The 21,352-nt window shown below is 37.9% G+C and overlaps 1 long non-coding RNA gene across 16 annotated transcripts in view; it reads right to left on the bottom strand.

The window, feature by feature from the left end:
* LOC115031543 (uncharacterized) overlaps window positions 1-21,352 on the bottom strand; it is a 513,648-nt gene that overhangs the window by 273,973 nt on the left and 218,323 nt on the right. For 15 of the 16 annotated variants that reach the window (XR_015047929.1, XR_015047933.1, XR_015047920.1 and 12 more), the window contains one exon: window positions 9,004-9,145. The exons of the other annotated variant lie outside the window; for it this stretch is intronic. This is a non-coding gene — a long non-coding RNA (uncharacterized LOC115031543). The remainder of the gene's footprint in view (window positions 1-9,003; window positions 9,146-21,352) is intronic. 16 annotated transcript variants of the gene reach the window in all.

Below are 21,352 nucleotides of genomic sequence, written 5' to 3'. Positions count from 1 at the left end.
CTCGTCCTAAGTTCTTAGGCAGATCACAAAAAGAAAAACAGTTTATCAGTAAAACTATTTAATCGTGAGATCTATACATTTATACAGAAGTTCATTTTACATAAATAGGAGGATAAGTTTAGGCTTTAGAATGTTTCTTAATGTTAAATAATTAACTGAAAAAATACACTCATAAAACAAGATGTATGCTGATTGTGGCTTGAGATTTACAAGATCTTTTAGGATGTAAGTCTTCACAGCAATATTAAAGGACTGGTAATATTTTTTTCACTCCAGGTGAAGCACTGAATGCTAGTGTATATGCTACTAATGAGAAATTTTACTCATATCTGTAATCATTATAAAAGTGCATTGTACTATATAGATTAGGTTATTCTGTGTCAATTTTTTTACTAAATTTTAAATATTTTTAAATAAAAAGTTGATTTTTCCAAGGACAAAAATAAATGGTTAATTCACTTTTTGTCTAGAATGCTTTAGGTAAAAAGAGTAAGAATATTATCTGGTAATAAATGAGTAATATAAGAGAATAAAATATACATAATCCCATAGATTATTTGTAGGTAACTAAAACTAACTCTTAATATTTTGTAAAATTTACTGTCAAAATCAATCATTTGCCTCAATCATTAGATAATTCAAAAAATGATTAGGAAAATAGTGATAGTATTTTGTCACAGCTTTAAGTTTTTTATAATCATTCATGTATATTAGTTAATATAGTTGAGATCCCATTGTAGAAATGAGATATAAAATAAGAGAAAACTCTACTAACATAACCATCCTAAGTTTCTTCCCTTAGGATTCAACTCTGTGAATAAGTTTTCTCTCATGTCATCAATAATTTCCATTATGGTTAACTGTGGATATATGGATTTTAGACATGATAAATCTATGGAAAAATCAAATGTTACTACTATTCCAAGGAAACAACTCTAAAATGACTCCTAGTGACATTCTTCTATATTCATTGATGAAAGAGTTGCTTGGCTATTTCAGAGAAGCTAACTCCTGTGGTAGATGAGGATGAATACATAGACCCACAACTGGACAGTATACAGAGAGGTACAAAACTTGGACCACTCAATCCTTAATACACTATCTCCATTTAATACCTGCCTTGAGTCATCAAGGAATTTTGTAGAAAAGGAGACAGAAAAGTAATAACATCCAATGAGAATGGAAAACATCTGGGAAGCAAAGACTTCAAAATACAACAAAAACTGATCCACATTTGAATTCACAGAGACTGGCATAATGCACAGAGATTGCAAAGGTATAAGTCAGATGGCAGCAGTGAATGTTCATAGTGATAAATGTCTATGATCCTAGAAATAACAAAGGTATTGTCAAGACACCCTATTGATGTAAGCGTTTATAAGCTTAAGGTTACTGGATGAGGCCAATTTATCACACAGATTTTTTTCATGGAATAGATTTTCAAAAATGGACAAAGGGCTGTTAGAGCTCCTGTTTCTCGCTGCCCTTTATTGACACAGATAATCCCCATGTTTAAGGGGAAAGCATAGGATTAAACAGTTCAAATAATTCAGGAGGAGTCAATGTCAAAGCAGGAAGAATAGTTGTGGGGAGTAAAATAATCACTGAGTGTGTTTGTGTGCACAGAGAGGTGATATGATATGCATGTTGTATACATGAGAATGGCTATATCAAGGTCCACATAATAAACCCATCAGAAAAATGTAAAGCATTTGTGCTAGGGTAAAAGTGAGAAGGATGACAAACAATGCCTCTAGTTCATGCTTGGGTGTTGATAGTGTGCGGGGAAAATGCCCAACATTTCTGAATCTCAGTCTGATCCACCAGGTCAAAGAGAAAGATGGACATGTGCTTTCTCACCATAGCAGCTTTAGTGCTCAATAACATGGAAAGATCTGTTTGATACTATTTTTGGGGATGAATAAAGTATGTAGTCTGCGTGATGATGAAGATCTGCTCAAAAGTGACAGAGTGGGAGGAAGGATGAAATAAGTTCATAGACTCAGAAAATAATCACCCTTCATTCTACTCTGGTGAACCTGCATTTGTATCTATGCAGCTGTATATGTGAGGAGAGAAGGTTATCATGCTTATCTTTTTCATCCAGTGGATCAATTACATTGTTCTAAATCCTGTCAATATAATAGACCATTGTATTTGAAAAAATCATATTCTAAAACCTGGAGATACCATTTGCCTTATTCAGCAAAGTGACCAACTTCCACCTCTGAAAAGTAGTCCTGTCATTTAGAATTGATTGTGCCTACTCCATTGATTTTGGACTTAACAGAAATGCAACCATCCATTCCCGAAAAATAAAAAAAATTATGATCAGATTGGTTTCTCCAGATAATATTATGAGCTTCAAAGCATTAATCCCTTAAACTTGATAAAAAATATTTCTCTTGCTTTTTTGGCATAGAACTTATTAATACCATCCTTTAAAAAGATGTTCTTTTTATTATTATTAGATATTTTTTCATTTACATTTCAGACGCTATCACAAAAGTCCACTATACCCTCCTCCCACCCTGCTCCCCAACCCACCCATTCCTGCTTCCTGGCTCTGGTACTCCCCATACTGGGACATATAATAATCACAAGACCAAGGGCCTCTCCTCCCAATTATGACAAGCAAAACCTCTCCTGGGCATATACCCAGAAGATGTTCCAACATGTAATAAGGACACATGCTCCACTATGTTCATATCAGCCTTATTTATAATAGCCAGAAGCTGGAAAGAACCCAGATGTTTCCTCAACAGATGAAAGGATACAGAAAATGTGAAACATTTACACAATGGAGTACTACTCAGCTATTAAAACAATAAATTTATGAAATTCTTAGGCAAATGGGTGGAGCTGGAGGATATCATCATGGGTGAGGTAACACAATCACAAAATACTGTCCTTCTTATGCTTAGTATGGTATTGAACATGAGAGCAAACTGACCCTTTTCAAAGCTTAAATTTACACTGTCTAAAGCTCTCTAGCCCTTCCTTACCTTGACTGCCAGCCAGCCTATGTGAGGTTTAGGGCTATGGCAAGTCTTGCTTCTGCAGAAATTGTCCATTATAGCCTTTTCCCACAAGACATTTTTATACTGAAGAACTGCACAGCTATAGTTCTTGTAGTTCTTAATACTATTCAGAACACCTAATCCCACTGAATCAGCTGTATGACACGACACCTGACTCCTCCTTTTGTCTATGTGATAATCATAGCTCCTTGTTCAAAAGTTTAGCACTAATGTGACTGACTGGTTTCATGCATATAAAATATAGATTCAGAAATGTTCTGCATGTGGATGTCATAAGTAATTTGTGTTTCTCTCAAAGTTAATATCTACAATCAGTCTAGTTTCGAATACCTTCCAAGTCTCTTTCAATTGATAAACACTATTCTATATAAACAAGTAGAAAATTACATCATGTAACCATTACCCATTCTTAGAGATTTTATTGTATATGATTGATGAAATTCTATGTGGCAGGGGTCTTCCACAATATACATACATGATGTGTGTTGAATGGAACAGCTTCCTTTGCATAAACACCAGAGGCTAAACAGCCCCAAAGTCATCTACTGAGGAGGAACTAATTGAAGACTGCCTGAGAGACCAAGGATTGCTGAAGAAGATAATGCCAGCCAATAGAGAACTTCTGTTTAGAAGGGATGCTTTCTTGGTACCAAAGGTATTCAAACCTTGCAGCAGTGTTCAGGCAAGCTTGCTGTGGCATTTCTCACCTGCCCCTGGAGTCTATGCCTTGATTTTGTGAGATGTCACCTCTAACCACTAAGGACAAGTATAGTTGGCAAGCAGAATGTCTAGAGCACAGGCAGCATCAGGCACCCAACGTGGTCTATAGATGACTTCATTGTATTCTGCTTCCAAACGTCCTTTTCTGGGTTCTCTCTTTATTTCCCCTTCCTGTATGGACAGTGCTTACAGTTTAACCAGATTTTCTCTTCTTCTCATGGTACTTCTGTCGTGCCCCCTTTTGTTACTTCTTTGGTTAGTTGCCCCCCTCAGTGTTTTATGATGTTGATCACATGAAGGTAAGCATACAGACCTAATTTCTGTTGTCCTTTTTGTCTGTTAATCCAGATGACTTTCATAATTTTACTTTTGGTATTGGTTAGAGGATGAGTGTGTGGTGGCTATCATTCTAATTTGGTCTTTGTTCTTCTGGGTGAGCATACACTGGCAATCTTGTCTTCCTTCTTTGTCTTTGTCTATTTGTCTCAATGAGCTGCTCACTTATACCTTCAGCTTGGATTGATCCCAGAACCTGGCATTGGATTTAATCTCCCAACTGATGGTATTGAGGATCAGCCACTGACAAAGAACCTCACATGGGGCACTCTAAACCCTTCTGGTTACATGTGATCTCAACGTTAAAACTCATAACATGGACCAATTTTGGGAGGCAGCAATTATTTTGATGCCCTGGATATTGCTGTAGAACTTGTGGAACCTTGACATTTTAATGTGTGTTCTATTCCTTTCCCACAAGCAAGAGGTAGAGTCTAGGACTACCCCTCCCTTGTTCTTTGTCCTCATCTGCTTTGCAATCATTGCCAGTCTTTAGAATTCTTTCCTAGAGGAAATGGTGGCTGTCCATAACAAACACTGCCAGGATCATGCTAATATTCAGCTTTCCATTAATGACCCCAACCCACTTTCTCTGGGCAAAACAGGTTGATCTCAGTGATGAGCATGTGTGCCACCTCTGCTCTGGCCTTCTGGCCTTCAAGTTCTGGCCATCATCTGTCATCTAGCCCTGCTGTCAATTTCTCATAGCCCTTCCACTTCTACCCATTCAGAGGTACTCCCAGCTTAACCCTGTCCTGATTTAGGGGGACTTTGCCTTCTGGTTCTCACTCCTGCTGTAGTCACTCCTATCATCCTAGTCACCCATGTGGGACTGCCTTTCTCAGGGGAGCCTCATCACCCTCAGGTACATCTTGAGGCTTTCCCTGTCAGCCTTGGTCCTCATTAGGTGACTAGGCCCTGGATCTTGTAGACTCGGCACTAATCAGAAAAACTGCCAACAACTCTGGCACAAATTTCCCTTATTTTGAAAATGTACTTAAGCAATGGGCTATGTACCTCCAGACCTATTATGACTAGTATAATCTCCCAAAGGCAGTGCTTGACCCTTCCATCATTTTTAATTGAAGATCTGGATATAATGGCTTGGCTGATAATCATGGTAGTATTAACCTGGAATATAATCTTAACATTACTTTTAACATGCTTACTGGCCATATAGTAACCCTATCACTGAGGCCACTATTGGACTGCATGCTTACTTTAACTATGTTGCTGATCTTGCTTGTAAGGCCCTTAAGGCTTGAACATCTCAGGACTCTTCACTTTACTTTTGCAATCCTGTCCAGCAGTGTGGGGAGTACTCACAGACATCCTGTCCCTGTGACTGAGGCAGTGAAAAGGTGATTCATTGCTGGCCTAAACAAAGACATTAAGCAACTTGCATGTTTGGGCCTTAATGCCCCCATTGGCCATGTTGTAGAAGTCATAACGAATGATGATATGCAAAAATGGGCTGTTGACACTCATGATTTAGATCCTGGTGTGGGCCCTATTACTGTCCTGTATGCCTCCACTGCTGCTTTGGATATGGAGTGTGTACAGAGGACACATCCTTCTCCTGAAGGGCACCTTGATCACACCTATTGGGACTCTGGCAAACCTGGTCATCTCAGACAGCACTGCTCCTCAGCTAGGCCCAAGAACAGATGTCCTCATTTAACAAAGTTTTCCATTGGACCAAGAACTGTTGTTTTCAAAAGCAGGAAGACAATTTAAACTTCAAAAACTTCACCCCTCAGCCTTGCCAGTAAAAGTGAACCCTGCTTGGCCAGTAGTCCTTTGGAACTTGTTATTTCTACACTCCCTGGTGATGACTGTATATTTAGATGGTATACCCATTAAAGGGTTACTTGACACAGGGGAGATGTCACTATAATAATAAAAAAATAAGTAATTAGGTTCCCCCACTGGAGATTCTGGTCTGGTCCCTCCAATACAGAATTTGGAAGCTACCAAGCCAACAAAATGACTACCTGACCTGTCTGTCAGCAGTACTTGTACAACTATGGGATAAAGATATTCTAGAACACAGGGATGCCATACTTACTAGATTAAGTATGACCAACTGGATTGCACAGGTCACAAAGCCAGTGATTACCCCCCAAATATAATGGCGACTGTCCACCCAGCACCAATTGCCATCAAGGTACCTGACCTTATACCTTTGGCCTGGCTGTCTGAAGCTAACATCTGGGTGGATCAGTGGACCATTTTGGAACCTAGGCTTTTTGTTTCAAAGGAACTAGTCTTGGAACAATTATCTTTGAGTAATTTGAAATCCTTGAGCAGCATACATAATACTTTTTATTATTGTAATAATAAGAAGAATAATAAATATTTTTGTCATTCAGAAGAAATCAGGGAAATATAGGCTTCTACAGGATCTGAGACCTGTTAATGAACATATGGAAAAAGTGATGAACACTCAAGTAGGACTGCCTCTTCCTAGTGCTATCCCAACCAATTACCATGTACTTAGATATTAAGGATTGCTTTTATCCAAATCCCTCTGGTTTCCCAGAATAGATGCCATTTTGCCTTCATAGTATCAGAGCCTAATATTAACTAACCAGCTAAAATATATAAGTGAGCAGTTCTGCCACAGGTGTGAAAATAGCCTGGCAATTTGTCAGGATAAAGCCATACAGGAGTCCCCAGAGATGTCTTTGTAATCCATTACATGGATGATATTATGCTTGCACACCTTAGCCTACCAGATCTTGAAAGGGTATTGTCTTAGTCAGGGTTTTTATTCCTGCACAAACATCATGAACAAGAAGCAATTTGGGGAGGAAAGGGTTTATTCCGCTTATAATTCCGTACTGCTGTTTATCACCAACAAAGTCAGGACTGAAACTCAAACAGGTCAGGAAGCAGGAGCTGATGCAGAGGCCATGGAGAAATGTTCTTTACTGGCTTGCTTCCCCTGGCTTGCTCAACCTGCTCTCTTAAAGAACTCAAGAATACCAGCCCAGAGATGGTCCCATCCAAAAGGAACCTTTCCCCCTGGATTACTAATTGAGAAAATGCCTTAGAGTTGGATCTCATGGAGGCATTTCCTCAACTGAAGCTCCTTTCTCTGTGATAACACCAGCTGTGTCAAGCTGACACTAAACTGCGCAGTAGAGGTATTCTCTCAATTGTTGCTTAACTTGGGAAAATTCAACTTGAGGATTGTTCCTGAAAAGATTCAGAGAGTGCTTCCATATGCCTTCCTGAGCTTTTCTACTTCTTCTTTTTTTTTTTTTTTTTTAGTTTTAGAAATATGTTTTATAGATAATGAGTAGTTTAAAATCAATTTTAACCTAATAAATTTCTTTTTTTTTAATTTATTTTTATTAGGTATTTTCCTCGTTTACATTTTCAATGCTATCCCAAAAGTCCCCCATACCCACCCCCCCAATCCTCTACCCACCCACTCCCCCTTTTTGGCCCTGGGGTTCCCCTGTACTGGGGCATATAAAGTTTGCAAGTCCAATGGGCCTCTCGTTGCAGTGATGGCTGACTAGGCCATCTTTTGATACATATGCAGCTAGAGACAAGAGCTCCGGGGTACTGGTTAGTTCATATTGTTCCACCTATAGGGTTGCAGTTCCCTTTAGCTCCTTGGGTAATTTATCTAGCTCCTCCATTGGGGGCCATGTGATCCATCCAATAGCTGACTGTGAGCACCTTCCTGGTCAGAGCACAGTTGTCCGCTCGGCCTGAGAGGCTTCTACCTCAGGTTCCGCGGGAACCACCTTGGTTCTGGGACTCCGCAGAAAGTAGTCTACACAGGTGAGAGTGTGGACTACTGAAACAACGGCTTCTGTGACAGGCCAAAGCAACACAGCTTCTGGGAAAGATCCTGTTTTGGGCCTTCATCTTCAGCCAGGAGGAGGTCCAAACACCAGATAACTGTGCACCTTCCATGAAAAAGGAGACCTTGCCTGCAGAGACTGCTCTGACCACTGAAACTCAGAGGAGAGAGCTAGTCTCCCAGGTCTGCTCATACAAGGTAACAAAATCACCAGAGGAACAATCTCTAAACAGAGACAACTATAACAACTAACTCCAGAGATTACCAGATGGTGAAAGGTAAACGTAAGAATCTTACTAACAGAAACAAGGACCACTCACCATCATCAGAACCCAGCTTTTCTACTTCTAACAAGATTAAGCCCCTGGCCTTATCCACCATGGTAAAAAATCCTACTCCCTTTTAGAACTATAACAATTGTGTGGAACTATTAACTGGCTAAAACCTTTCCTATCTATTTTGGACAAGGATATGAGGCACTTCTTTTCTCTCTTGGAGGGGCCTATTAGCCCCTCTGTCAGGGTTAAATTAATATCTGAAGCTAGCAACCTTCTATAGAAAGTTATGATGCTTCTTTCTTTATCAACACTGGAAAGGCATGATCCAAGCAACCCCCTCCAGGCCATGATTCTGTATTTCCTTAAGGGGTCTTAGCAGTGTTATGGCAGAATGGGCTGTATACATGGAATTGCTAGAACAAGCTATAATATTAACTTAAAACAGCAGTTTAAACTTTCCTCTCAGAATTCACATAAGGTCTTGTCAGAATTGCTTATGTAACACTATAAATATCTTGCAAGTTCCTGTGAAATGTGCTCACTGCTTAGAGCATTGTGGCCCCTTGGCAGATCAAGAGTTAACCATACAGGTCTACTCCCCAATGCAATCTGGCAAATGGATATCATCCATTATCCAGCCTTTGGTAATTTTAGGTAAATACATGTGATGATATATACTTACTCTGCCTTCATATACACTGTGGCCATGGCAGGTAAAAAGACTTCTCATGCTATTAAGGCCATGAAATTGGTAAAATTCATAATGAGAGTGCCTTGGGCACTGAAGACTGACAATGGGGCTGCTTACTCATATCAGCTGTTCATCTCCTTTTTATTCTTATGGAGGATCAGACACTTCTTTGGGATAGCCTATAATCCTCAAGGCCAAGCAATCTTCGAAAGATTAAATACTTGAAAGAAGCACTTGCTTGAGTCACCTCCACAGAACCCTAAAAAAAAAAAAAAAATCCACATCTATCATTAGGGGAGGTAATGATCAAAGTGAACTTTCTCCATTTTGAAGAGAAAGGAATGGGCCCTGCTTACAAACATTGGGTGTTTTTGCAATGGAGCACTCCCCACCCATTGGTTAGATGAAGGGACTCAATAGTCTTTCAAAGACAACAACCCACTCTTTTTATGTCAAGGGGGCAAAGTTATGTTTGTGTTTCCCCCAGAATGCAAGTGTGACAATATGGTACCCTCAAGATATATTTGTCCAGCCACAGACCAGGGGGCATTAAAGAAGCCAGAAGAAGACAGAATGCGGAGGCATATCATAATGCTGGTATTATTAATTTTTCTTTAGCCTGGGAAGACTTATCATCTTTGGGCTTTGGTGGCCCTGCTCCTCCCAGACCCCATTATTTGCCTATGACTGTTAACTCCCTAACTTACCCTGTTTATTCTCTTTCAACATGTTTGCATTTCTTGAACTTGTCACTACTACACAGTGATTAGAAGGCACCTGACCCTCTGATGAAATTCTCTGATTTACCACCAATGTCTCATCCATCCGTCCTTGTATTCAACTACACAATATGGTCATGTGGGACGTTCACAGTAATATAAACCATGTCAGGCATGGAACTTCACATTCCCGTATTGATTAAAAATCCTGAAAGATATCACATCCACCTCTGTCTCACTGTCCTAAGACCCCTCAAATGACCACTATTGTAGAACTTCCTATCCCTTGAGAGCACTGCCAGACTGCACTAGGCATAAAATTAGCTAGGGAATATCCAATATTGTCTTCTAACCTCACACTTGGCATATCAAAATTTACCTCACATGATGCTTCCAATATTACTTTCTGTGTTAATAGGGACCACATTAGATGCTGTTATGACCACAGTATGAACAATAGGGATTTATGTGGCCTCTCTAATTGTCTTGACTTATGCCCCCTTACTCTCCTAAAAGGTGACTGCCTCTTTAGTGTGGTGTAATTCCATATGAACCTGTTGGAGAAAGTGTGCACTGGGGTGACTGCATGAATGTGACCACTGGCATCCAGGTTGGCTGGAAAGCCACTCCAGTCTGTGTCCAATGTCCCTTCTTCTTTCTCGCCATGAATAGCTCCATTGTCAGAGATAGCCTTAACTGTTTTAATGAAAATGTCTCCTGATTACCTCCTGAACAGTATTTAACAATGGCTATTCTGATGGGGAATAGGAATTGGATGCTTTGGGTAAATATCACCAAGTTTCAAGCTGATACTCACTGGCCCAGATGACCCAGACTCACTTACATCCCATATACCAGGAAAAAGGGGAATATTGGTTTTACAGCTGCCACCACAGTGTCCTTCACTGAAGGCTCTGCCAGGTTAACAACAGCTGTAGTTGCCTTGACCCAGACAGCCACTACAGCTAAGACTGATAATGCTTTTGTCTCTAAGTTAACTGAGGTACTACAGGGACCTGAGGTACTAAATGAACATCTTTAACAAGGTATCCACATTTTACAACAACAGGTTGACATACTAGCAGAACGGTTAGCCCTTGGTTGGGATAGGATTCTATTTATACCCCAGGTTTCTCCAATCTGCCTAATCCCTTAATCAGGTACATAACACCACTGAAGCCTGACAACAGTTGCCTCAATATCTTGAAGGTACCTGGTCAGACAAATTCCTTAATTATCTGTGCTATTACACGAGAACATAGCTAACCTCAATATAACCAGGCAATCTGTGCTCTCTCTAAATGTAGGAATCTTGGGAACATTATGGGACAATATTAAGAGTCTTTTTGACCCCTCATTGATAGTCACTTATATTATGAGGAGGGATTTGTCATACCAATAATAATTTTGTTTAAGTGTATCAGGCAGCATATTTCCAGGCAGTGCACCACAAATAAGGTGACTCTCAAGGTGCTGAATGCTCTCAAAAATTCAGATTGCAACCCCATAATTAGATGATCAAAGCTTGGATGGCAGACATCCATGAGACCACTATGTAGGCTCTTCCTCATCTCCCCCTTGCCTCCAGAGTGATATTTCTTTGAGGCTGGTGGTCAATGATGCATAAGATCCTGGAAGACAAGACAACCTAAGACAGACACGATCAATTATGCTGGGAATCCTCTGAAGTGGAGCTAACAATGTCAAGGCAATATTACCCCAGCTTCCACTATGCTGTCAAAAAGTAAAAACAAAAGGATGTAAATGTATATGGATCAGTGTAACCCCTTCTTCATAGATTCTGGTGGCCACACAAACGCAAAGGCATCTCATGCAGGAGGATCTAACTTAGAACTGCCTGAGAGACCAAGAATTGCTGCAACAGCCAATGACAGCCAATCAGGAACTGCTGTTTAGAAGGGACACTTTCTTGGGACCAATGGGAAATGGGTCGAAGGTATTGATAGAGCTTGCAGCAAGGTTAGGATGAGCTTCCTGGGGTGTTTCTTAACTGCTTCTGGAGTCTGTGCCTTGATTCTTTGTCACCTCACCACCAACCCCAATGGGAAGTAGGGCCTGGCAGTGGGTGGTCCAGGGCACAGGCAGCCCCATGACACAATTTTCATCAAAAATTGTTAATGATATTTTGTTTGTACATTAGCCCTAGAAAATCTCTAGTTTAATTTAGATCTTAGGTTGCTGATGTGAATGCTAACATATACATGGTTTTACACATTATAGTCATTATATTATATAAAATAAAATTCTTATTAATGAGGCAGGTAATTGATCGTGCACTTTGTTTAGATTTGGATATTATAGAACCTAGAGTGATGGCTAAACAGTGAACTCAGGCAACAAAATTTCTCTCTCAAGTTGTTCTTTTACTCTGTTTTTGGATACCTCACTGTTAAATGGATTACTTGCTAGTGAAGCAGGATCCCTGCATAGTAAAAGCGATGCACTGAGAAATTATGCTATTCCAGTCATAGCACCATAAATATATTGCCCTGAAACATTTCTGCTTGCCTCTCTAAATAGAGCCTTCATTTTGGCCTGTGATCCTCTAATAAATAAAAGATAGTTTAGTAAGCCATAGAGAGGAAGTTAGAAAGAAGTTTAGCTCCATATTCATCACTTCAGTGATTCTCCGCAGTTTTCAGCCATGACATTCTTCAGTGATAATCTGTACCCTAGAACTTTTAGATGATATAACCATATTTTCTCCGTGTTCAGATTAGTCCATGATTTTTCACAACTACACATTCTAAACTAGAATGGTGAATGAGATGAATTTAGTTTAGTTTTATTAAGTTTTCAATTTTTAAAGTCTTGGAACAAATCATAAAGTTCAAATTTCCAGTGATCTCATTCATGCCATGCATCATTTTTCAGTTACCTACAATGCCCTTCCTTATTTCTCAGTAGTCCACTCTTCCTTTCAAATGTGTTCCCTTATAACTTCCTTTCATTCCTTTCCATTCTTTCCTTCTTCTATTCTTTTCTTTCTAACATCCTCCTTCCTTTCTCTTTTATTGTTTGTATTTTTTTAAATCGATGGATATGCATGAGCCCCCAAATATAGCATTCTTTTGCATTAAATAAAATTAAGATATACAAAACCAGCAGTTTAGTCACAATAGCGTTGATACTATTTGTAAGAATTTTTTTTTGTCAATTTCTGCCCTCGAGTAATGTTTTTAGATCTTCAGACTAAATATACCATCACAGGAACACTAGAGCTATTCTCAGAATAACACCTGACCCATTTGGGAAATCCCCTTACATGATCAGGCTTTTCTTCCTAACAGGTATGCTACTGTTATTGTGCTCCATGACACTGGTGCTATATAGACTTTGTATGTTATAGGGCCTCAGCAAGTTTCCCATTGTATTATTACTTTGAGGCTCTGGTTTCCTGTGAGTGTATTTCTGATCATCTATTTTGAGGAATATAATCTTCCATGGTCTAGGAAGATTAAAAGAGTAAAACAATGGACAGAACAGCAGGGTTCAATAATATAGATGCATTAAGTATTGATAAAAACAGTATGAAAAATTATTTACAACAGAATGACAATAAGATATTAGAAACAGGAGAGTTAATAAAAATTGATTTTGACAACTGTATAAGCCAATATTTTGAAATGTATGTATGATGTATATGTTTTTAAGAAGGTATCAATATAAGAGTGAGGAGGGCCCAATTCATGGATCTAGAGGGAGAAAAGAAATTTTAAAATGATACAATGATGATGTAATTATTATTTAATTAAACTGTATTAAAATAAAAGTGTTTTAAAAACAAATATCTGTGCATATTTGAGTGCTTTTTGAATAATTTTGAATAAAAAATTATTGACTAATTATTAATTAAAGCTTTAGTAAACCATATATATGTATCCATGTCTTGACCAGTTACCAAAAGAAATGACAAAAAAAGATTGTATGAAAATGTAAAGGGAACTACCAGCCACTTACTGTACAGTATCACTGGCACTTGTTCTAAGTCTGCCTTCTCTTTGAACAGATTAATGATTTAGTTTCTACTCATGGAAAAAGCAATGACCTCCATGCTTGGAAAGTACTTTGAAAACTAGATTTTTAATGAAGTTACACTATGATGTTTGTTTTTTGTTAGTGGTTTTGATATAGTAAATTTATAGACCAAATTGAAGTTCAGAAAAATACAGTCTTAATTATTGACTAGTGATTTTTTGAGGTCAAGAAATAGGAACAATGGCAGTCAGAACAACACTAGCTATCCTGCCTCTTTTTTATGCCAAACTGTTGATTGATATCTTTTATTTTTTGGATATTTTCTTCAATTACATTTCAAATGTTATCTGCTTTCCCAGTTTCCTATACACTGGACACCCCCTATATCATCCCCTCTCTGCTTCTATGAGGGTATTCCCCCACCTACCCATCCACTCCTGCCTGCCAGTCCTGGCATTCCACTACACTGGCTCATTCAGCATTCAGAGGACCAAGGGCCTCTCCTCTCATTGATGACCGACAAGGCTATCCTGTGCTACATATGTACTGTTCGGTTGGTGGTTTATACCCTGGGTGCTCTGGAGGGGGGTCTGGTTGGTTGATATTGGTGTTCTTCCTATGGGGTTGCAAACCCCTTCAGCTCCTTCAGTTCTCTGGTAATTGATTTCTTAGGGTGATTTTTTGCCCTCAGCTTCTTTTTATGATTTAACAAAACAATGTTGACTATATGTGCATGCTGAAGAATTAAAGTAGAAATGATTTTTTATATGAGTTCAGATTTATGATTCTTTAAGGTTTTTATAAGATTACTTTTGAAGATAAATGGGAAAATAATTTATACATTCTTTGTAACCACAAGTTTCAGCCTGCTAGTAAGAGAAACTGACTGAGAAAATAGTGTTGCTTGCTCACGGTTTGTTAACCTATAACAGGATGCTGATATAAGATCAAGAACTTATCTAGATATTGTTTGTCTTGATAGCTACCAATTCGTGTCTTGTGGTTCTTGGACTCATTTTCATTGTCACTCATTTATTTGTGTTTTCATGTTTCCATTATTCTTTTCCAGTTATAGAAAAACATGATAAACTGAACCTCACCATGTGTCTCCCCATGTACCATGAGTGTTACCATGGAAATGTCTAAGCTATCATGCATTCTGAGCTTCTGAGCTGCTCCTAGTTTTGTTCTCAGTAGCTAGAGTTTTTCTCACCACCTTCCTACAGTTTATTTTAGACATCTCTTGTCTCTTCTCACAGAGATGCTGTCTGTCTTTCCTACCTTGCTACTTTATTGACTGCTGTCCACCTCTGGAGCTGGCATATGTATGGGAGCTCTCTTTGTTCCCTGTTTTCTCTGGTTCCTCAATAGGACACTGGTTTCAGTTTTGCAGGAATTAAGGGCCTTTTAGCTATGGCTAATGTTGAAATACTCTTTTATAGTGATGTAGTTTATTAAATTATGGTTCTGAAGTTGGTGTTTGGCTCTCCATTCTTTAAACACAAGCAAGCTTATCGAGAAATTTCCTAAGATCTCTCCTGCATCACTTTTGCCACTTGATACTTAAAAAAAGGGGATCAAAATAATACAGCCCAGGAAAAGATCAGCAAAAATAATACTATTTCCTAAAGGGATTACTGCTTCTCATCTCATACTGTTCTTAGTTTTCTCAAGATTTATATAAATGTTATGTACAGACAATACAAAGCAAGTTACTTTAAATAAAAAATAGTCAAATGGAATATTTTAGTTACAGTAGCATAATATATCATAGATATTCTTTCAATCAACATCTTAAATTTCTATGCTTATTTTCTTTTTCTCTGAGACTGGGTTCTCTCTCTGAGACTGGTCTTTCTCTCTCTCTTTCTCTCTTTCTCTCTCTCTCTCTCTCTCTCTCTCTCTCTCTCTCTCTCTCTCTCTCTCTCTCTCTCTGATTTCTCTAATCTTGGGACTACTACAAACCAAACTACTAGACAATCGGCCTGAAAGTATCACATATACCCAAAAAATAAAGATTTTCCTCTTAGTACATTAACATTCTTTGTGTACTAGTTTTTAACTGTCTCAGCAGATTTGCACTCAACTCCTAGATACCATCCAGGAATTGCTATGGACTACAAATTGCTCCAAATCGATATACACGATGCCAATCCCAAATGGTCTTACAAATCTAGAGAGCTCTGGACTTACTGAATTCTGATGAAGTGTGATTGATCATTATCTATTAAGGCTGATGCTTCAGACAAATCCCCTGCTCTATTTCCTTAAGTCCTCCTAGGCTTTCACTAGTATTCTAACCTTATTATGCCCTGAAAAATATACTAATTTCAGGTGAGAATCAGTTACATAATGTAGTATATTTCCTCTTATGCTTAACAATAGGCTAAATATTAGTCCAAAAGCAAACTAGTTCATATTTAGATATGAATCATCTGTTATAGAAATGTAATAACATAACCTTTTACCCTAGGAACATAAGAATGTATGAATGAGTATAAATAGGGAGATGAAATCAATTCAGAATTATATAAAAATAATATATTTTATGTGATATATTTAGTTTTAGTATTTGAGTAAAAAGGGAGCATACAGGGATGAGAACATCCCTTTAATTTTAAATGAGAAAAGTAAAATCAATTATTGTATGCCATATGATCATTTTTTCTTTGGTTGTTTTTGGTTTTGATATGTTTTGTCATTTTTCCATTTTTCTCATTTATTATTGAAAATGAGTTTTTTTTTAAGATTTATTCATTTATTATATGTAAGTTCACTGTAGCTATCTTCAGACACTCCAGAAGAGGGCGCAAGATCTCATTACGGATGGTTGTGAGCCACCATGTGGTTGCTGGGATTTGAACTCTGGACCTTCGGAAGAGCAGTCGGGGGCTCTTACCCACTGAGCCATCTCACCAGCCCCAATAACAGATTTTTTTTTTTAGATTTATTTATTTATTATATGTGTGTACACTGTAGCTGTCTTCAGACACTCCAGAAGAGGGCATCAGATTTTTGTTACGGATGGTTGTGATCTACCATGTGGTTGCTGGGATTTGAACTCAGGACCTCTGGAAGAGCAGTCAGTGCTCTTACCTGCTGAGCCATCTCACCAACCCGAAAATGAGTTTTAAATCTAAGTATATTTTGATCTTCTTCCCTTCCCCAATGTCCTTCCCAATTCAATTTTTTTAACCACCATGCAAGTTTAATTTTTCCCCCAAAAAACCCCACCAAAATCTATTATAACAACAAAACCCTCTAAAACAAGAAAATAAAACCATGTCAAAAAGTCCCACCAAACTATAATCGAATTACAACTCACCCATACCTCAAAAAACCAAAACAAATAAACAAACAAACCCCAAAACACTGCAGAGTCCATTTTATGTTGATCAATTACTCTTAAGCATGAGGCTTATCCTGGAGTGACTGATTTACCTAGTGTCACTGTGTTGGAGAAAACTGATTTCCTCAGTGCCACCAGGTATAAGTTACACTTCAGTAGTTAAGTCTCTAACTGCACTTATGTGGGGTTCCTTGAGCTCTGAGAGGAGGGAATTAATGGATACATCACATTTAAGGCTGTTTGTTCCAAAGTCTCTCATCTCTATGCAGCATCTGGCTGAGGGTTTCTGCATTTCTTCCCATATACTGCAGAAAACGTCTCTTCTCAAAGCTGAACAAGGTATTAGTCTATGTGTATAGCAGAAAGAATATGTTTAGGAGACATTTCATCACTTTTATTTTTTCTATTTTTTATTTTTTATATAATTATTTTCTTTTCTCTTAGGTCCAGGGAACATCTAGTTTTAAGCTTTGTGTCAGCCAAGGAGTAATAATTTGGGCTAAATCTTGTGGACTCGTCCTTAATTCAAATCCATTATTAAATAGTTACTCTGACAAGTTTTGTGCCATCAGTACTCTCACATATTTTACATGGAATACAACATTGAAGATAAGGGGGTTATGGCTGTATTTGTTTTTACATTACTGTTTTGATAACATGAATATTAACTTGCCATTACAACGATGCTATAATGTTGGGGGTAAAGGTTCTACAGAGACAACTGCTCAGCAATATTTTTAGTCAATTTTTTAAAAATAATTTATTGTTTACATTCCATTTTCCATTCCCTGTCCCCACCCCCAACCACTCTGACTTCTCCGTGTCCCACACCTCCTCTGCACCCCTTGTTTCCACATGGATGCCTCTACCTCCCACCACACGTGACCTTTAAACTTCTGAGGGCCTCCAGTCTCTTGAGAGTTAGGTGCATTTTCTCTGAATGAACACAGCCCCGAAAGTCCTCTACTGTATATGTGTTGGGGGGGCCCATATTAGCTAGTGTATGCTGTCTTTTTGGTAGTCCAGTGTTTGAGAGATCTTGGGAGTCCAGATTGAGACTGCTAGTCCTTCTACAGGATTTCCCTACTCCTCGGCTTCTTTTAGCCTTCCTAAATTCAACAACAGGGGTCATCTGCTTCTTTCCATTGGTTGGGTGCAAATATCTGCATCTGACTCTTTTCAGCTATTTGTTGGGTCTTTCTGAGAGTAGTCATAATAGATTCATTTTTTGAGCACTTCATAGCCTCAGTAATAGTGTGAGGCCTTGGTACATTCTCTTGCCAGCCCAGCAACTTTGTGTTCAATAGAGGAACTGTTTTCATCAATGGTTCCTTACTGACAATTTGGATAGAGCTAGGTACAATATTAGAAACTGTTTGGATGTTTTGAGGATTGCATTGAAGCCCCATTGTCTGACAATTAAATAAAAAGTGACTCAATCCCTGCACTGGATGTTTTCATGGGTATCTAAAGATAGCTAATTGGTCCGATAATTTTTATTTATATCCATTTATATATTGGGGCTACAAACCCTAGTTTATTTATTCTTGGTATTCACATACTCTCGGGAATACATTTCACAATTTGACAATATCAACAAAATAGGTTTGTTGTGTGGATAGTGATGGAGTGCAGAATGTTATACAATATGTTGTAGTATTTGCAACAATGATTCTCAAACATTGTCACAAATGGAACACAGGCTAATTATCACCCATGAATATGCAATGATTATAGACAAAGGGTATGTGAGGAGTCTCTGCTGTATTCCCTGATGTGTCATTCTGTTTTATCCATCTCATTTGCTGTGTTCTTGAAAATGATTAGGTACTTCCCATGAACTTCTTATATACTGCTACCTCATAATATTCTTAGAACATTTTTAAAATTTTTAGATTAATAGCTCTGTCTAAATTCTGCAGTTTATTGTTTATATGTAATAAACATTACTTCAGCATAGTATACTATGTGTTTCTTTCTTTTCACAGAATATGTAGATGCTGGATTTGAAACAGGACACTTTTTTGGCATTTGATTGAGTATATGGGTGAAAATGAACATGCTTGACATGCATTGAAGTGATGAACACACATACACACACAGGAACTTGTGGAAACCATTTAGTTTTCCTTCTTTGTATATGTGCATTGCAGTAAATTTTTTTTTGAATTTTTTAAAAAATAAACTGTCCTATAATCTGCATTTAATGCATATCATTACATAATATTTATGTATAGTAATAACTATCAAGGAAATGCATTTCTTTTAATAACTATATATGTATACATCATGTATACATTTTATCCTGACATAGAAAACTGTAAAGAGGGAAATTCAGCATTGTATGCTTTCCTAATGAGTTGAGTCGGCAAAAAACCTTGAAAGACCAGCATGGCTTTCAAATGTGTGGCTTTAATTGCCATATCAAACTCGCAGTCTTCCCTTACAGTAAAACTCAAGTACATTAGTGTTGGATATGTTTTGAATTGTATAATATTGAACAAAAGACCACAGGGGTCCTTGTATTTAACTTAGCACCAAACTGCACCTGATTTTCTCCAACAATAACCTCACAGAATTTCACCTGTTTAGCACTCTGGTTTGAAGTCTTTCTGTTTTTGTGAGTCTTCCTATACTGGCTAAGTAAACTGAAGCCCTAAAGTTTATGAAGTGTGACAAAATTAACCTCAGCAAAGAAATTTTCATATCACAAATGCCCTAATTCTGACTTTCCTTTCTTTGTGTCTTTCCATACTCCTGTTTCAGTGAGAGCGGTAAAAGTATATAAAAACATACTGAAGGGGATTCATGGTAATGTGGTATTAAAAAAAAAAAAGAAAACAACAAAATAAAAATGAAAGATCATGGCTGAGACTAAGTAGGATTTCCCATGTTGTTTAACTCAAATGAAGTCAGATTCAGTATTTGGTGTACACTAAGGGGATTAAGGGTGTTTTCTAAGGATTGAGTGACAACATAATCCAAAAGAGTTTTTTTATTCAGTAAATTGCACAATATCTGTGTTCATAATGTGATCAAATATCCTACAATAGTGAGTTATGTACAGTTTTGGACAACAGATTTACAGACTGAAGCCTGGCTGGAGGCTAGTCCCTGCTAGTGATGCTTCTGTAGAGCTCAGTGGAGATTCTAGGTGAGGTCCTGACTAGTGCACCTGGGCAGGAAGATTATTTAGAGAGTAAATTTGCATTCCACAGAGGCTGTTGCCAAAAATTTGGTCCCAGGTTCTATACAGTGTAAAGAAATAAAAAAAAGAATTGTTCAAGTTGCTTTCTGACTTCTAATATACATTGAGATATGAGAACACCCCACCACATGTACAAATTTCTCTTACATTTACACTCACCAAAAGTGTTACAAACTTTATACACTGCCATACAATCAGTTTTCCTGGTAATATAGGCCAACACAGGATTTAGGAAACATTTGGTGAAAAGAAATAGACAAGCACACACGAGGAAAGGTTGGATCTATGTGATTGCTTTGGAGGATAGTGGACCTGGACACTCTAGTTGATCATGGAGAGCTAAAAAGCATGCCTAGTGATTAACCACAACACTCACTGCTGTGAAATTGAGTGATTTTGTCAACTTTCCATCATATGTAATAGGACATGGTGAAAGTTGCTATTCTCCTTATGTTTGCTGCATGCTATAAAGAACAATTTTCAATCTGTGAATTTTCCTAGTATCTAAAGTTTTAAAATATTCAAATGTCAGTAAGCTCTCACCTTCTCCACAAAATTCTCATTGAGAAAATTTCTATATTCACAATGACTAGCACTATAGAGTCATTTCATTCCTCTGTTTTCACACAAAGCTAGCTTATTTATACAGGACAAAGAACATACTCTCTTCATCTCTTCTCATATCAATGCTAACTTCCAGTATCTTCAATATAATTAGAGGTCACAAAATAGAAATCCCATTACTGAATCTAAATTATCATTTTCAGAAATTTCAACCATGAACAAAAGGAAGTATGTCCTATTGGGTCCAGAAGTTGCCCAGACACCAGCGGAACATGGATTTCAGTCAGATAGAGACAGTTTGTTGAAGGAATACACTGAGATTAATTGTTCAGGGACATATACAGCTTTGGAGCTGAAAAATACATCCTTAAATATTTCTCAGTGTCAGCTTACAAATGCCATAATCACAAAGCACACAATTGAGCTCATATGCAGCTGTTCAAGCTCTGCCTGCTGGTCAGCCCTGACTCAAGCTATTTTAGACATAATAGTTTTTATTGACTTTTAATTAGATGGCTACTAAGTGAAGCTTACAGTTGTGGAATTTCTTAAGCCTAGCAAACTTTGTGACATACAGAAAGTAAGAGGGTATTAGTCAGTGTGTCCTTGTTATCAGTCAAGTTACTT

The sequence above is a fragment of the Mus caroli genome, unplaced genomic scaffold, assembly GCF_978045245.1.
Source record: "Mus caroli unplaced genomic scaffold, Mus_caroli_1 scaffold_8, whole genome shotgun sequence".
Taxonomy (NCBI): domain Eukaryota; kingdom Metazoa; phylum Chordata; class Mammalia; order Rodentia; family Muridae; genus Mus; species Mus caroli.
Note: the sequence above shows the minus strand (reverse complement) of the source record. Positions and strands in the feature narration are given on the sequence as shown.